At 35.5% G+C, this 3,077-nt stretch overlaps 1 pseudogene across 1 annotated transcript; it reads left to right on the top strand.

The window, feature by feature from the left end:
* Positions 1 to 1,010: 1,010 nt before the first annotated feature.
* LOC146898009 (transcription factor TCP9 pseudogene) lies at positions 1,011 to 2,362 on the top strand (annotated as a pseudogene). Its single transcript, XR_015023951.1, has one exon. The product of XR_015023951.1 is annotated as a transcription factor TCP9 pseudogene (transcript).
* The last annotated feature ends 715 nt before the right edge of the window (positions 2,363 to 3,077 follow it).

Here is a 3,077-nt window from a genome sequence, read left to right on the forward strand (position 1 = left end):
TTCATGCCATCATCAATTAATCATGCAAGAAAGAATCTTATCAAGTTCCATACTCTTTTTTTCTATCTTTTTCTTCTTTTCATCCTCTTCCTATCCTTCACTCTCTTTTTAACAATTGTTTTGTGTAGTTTGCCAAACAAGTGTATAACATTGACCAAAACCCTCCTAAAATTAACCCCATAAGATAGGACCCATCACATGGATTAGTCCTTATCATAGTGGGTCCAATACCGATCACCGTAGATTTCTTTCCATGTAATATCATATGAGACGGTATCATAAGGGTCCCATCATTCTATATCACTAGTTACTACCTCCCTCTCTGTCCTACATTTAGGCTTTGTTTGGATGCAAAAAGGAAAGAAAGTAAAAGGAAAGAATGTTTAAGGAATGAAAGTGAGTGGAATGAGAGAGGAAAGTAAGATGATTTTTTGGTTGTTTGGTATGAGTGATTGTGAAAAGAAAGTGAAAGGAAAGAATGATATGTTTTTTATTGAATGTCATAAATACCCTTATATATAATTATATGAATGATGTAAGCAAGAACAAATTAGGAGGAGCCAAAAAAATTGAAGTTGTCGTCCCCCTTATATATAATATATAGGAAAGAATAAATTATTTTTATTAGAAAAAAATAGAACCAAAAAAAAGTAGAAAAATAAACATATTTTATTCATTTTAGATTTGGTAAAACAAAAGAAAACATGCCTCAAAAGCAAGGGCAGTATTGTCATTTCATGGAATTTGGTATTCATCCCCAACCTTTCCGTGCATTCAAGGTGGGAAAGTTTTCCTATGTGGGTCCCAGCATAAAATTTTCTTTCCTTACCTTATTCCTGGCAAACCAAACAATGGAAAACAGAATATTCTTCAATCTTTCTCTCCTTCCACTTTCTTTCCTTATAGTTTCTCTGAAACCAAACAGACCCTTAATAACAACCCTTTCACTCTTCATTCAATCTCAACACTCTCTTTGTGCTGTATATATTCACACACACTTTCACTCTCGCATTCAAATTCTATACCAAAATTAAATCATCTTCCTTATCCATTTCCTTCTATTTCTTCATTCATGGCTAAAGAAAATTCTACAAACATTGATCTCACTCTTGGAGAGCCTAAAGAAGAACCGGAAATAGAAGATGTATCGGCAATAAAAGTTATGCCGATGACCATGCACGTGCCACCGGGGATACCTATGTCCATGCAAGTCAACAAAGCCTTGGTTCAAGCCCAAGCCCAAGCTCAAACCCAGGCCCAAGCTCAAGCCCAACAAACAATTCAAAAGAGATCATCTACAAAAGATCGTCACACAAAAGTCGAGGGTCGAGGCCGAAGGATCCGAATGCCTGCCACATGTGCAGCTCGGATCTTTCAGCTGACCCGAGAACTCGGACATAAGTCCGATGGCGAAACAATTCGCTGGCTCCTCGAACACGCGGAGCCAGCTATCATTGCCGCCACCGGTACCGGCACAGTCCCCGCCATCGCCATGTCAGTCAACGGCACACTAAAAATCCCAACCACCTCTCCAACCAAAAACCCTAACCAAGAACCAAATCACCAATCCGATGAATCACCTGAGAAAAAGAAACGTAAACGACCATCAAACAGTGCTTACGTAGATATAAACGACACCACCGTTTCTGTTTCAACCGGTTTAATAACAACCTCAAACACAAACACAAACCTAAACCTAATTCCTCAACAACCTACAATTCAGTTACCACAAAACATGGTTCCTGTATGGGCTATACCATCAAACGCTGTTGTACCAAACGGAAACACTTTTTTCGTTGTTCCAACAAATCAACCACAGTTTTTTACATTGGCTAGACCAATAACCGGTTTTGTTTCTTCCATGGTTACACCAGTTATTCAAGTTCAACAAGCTTCATGTTCTATATCTCCTGCAACAAAATCTCCAGCTAGAGCAACAGTGATGGCTCCAAGCACAGTTGCAGCAAGTACAACTCAGATGTTGAGAGATTTTTCATTGGAGATTTATGATAGACAAGAGCTTCAGTTATTATCACGGTCTTCTTCGAAGCATTGATAGAACCATGGAACCAGAGAAAGTTGAATTTGATTAACGACGTTGTTTGAAAAGAGAAGAGCACGTGGGCACGTGAGTGGGAAGGGGAAATGGTGGGGTCCATGTATGTGTGGGTCAACTTGAAAAGTGGGGGGAATGTGGGGTCCAGTATCGGTGGTGCTTGCTTCTTGAACCGTGCAATGGGGGTACTAGTAGTACTGTTATTATTCTACTCTACAGCTACCAAAATTTAATTTTTGGATGTGTATCAACAATGTTATCAATTAAAGTTAGAATAAAAATAACCGTTATTCATGGTTTTATAAAGGTTTTTATTCTTGATTTTAAGTTAGTATCCCTTGAATTTATGTAATAAGTGTACTACTTAAAATCAGTAACAAAATCTTCTTTAAGCATTGATACTGAGTAATTTTTTTTTAATTGAATATCTTCTGCGCACACAACTATGAAGTTTCATTTCTCGAGTTTTGTTAGACCTAAATGGACAATAAACCCTGTCTAAGAATTTAAACGCTGCTGTAAGGTCAAAACTGAATTCAAATTTAAAACTTTGGTTAAGTTAGAAAAGATTCGTGTCATATCATCTAACCGCTCTTGGATTAATATTGATAATTTTATTAAGGTTTTGCTAACAAATACACTTAGGACATTGTTTAAGGAACACAACAAAAAAATTACGTTTGAAAATACAAATCAAACACATATTAAAATCATAATCGTACAATTTTCTTTACAAAAATTGTTACTTTTAGATGTTTAAACAATGTTCTAAAGACATTTGTTAACATTTTTTATTATTAATTATTTTGCTGTGCTATCTCTTTATTTTATTTTGGGTTAAATATGTTTTTGGTCCCTATAAAATTGCGACCTTCTAAGTTTAGTCCTTACTTAATTTTAATAGCTTTTTTAATCCCTACAAAAAAAATTTACTTATAATTTTAGTCCCTGCTAAAATAAATTTTGTTTAATTATCCTTAAACTCTTAAATTTTTTAATGATTCTTTTTATACAAGTTTAG

Source organism: Medicago sativa, chromosome 8 (assembly GCF_051527215.1).
Source record: "Medicago sativa cultivar Bolivia chromosome 8, Bolivia_mono, whole genome shotgun sequence".
Classification (NCBI taxonomy): domain Eukaryota; kingdom Viridiplantae; phylum Streptophyta; class Magnoliopsida; order Fabales; family Fabaceae; genus Medicago; species Medicago sativa.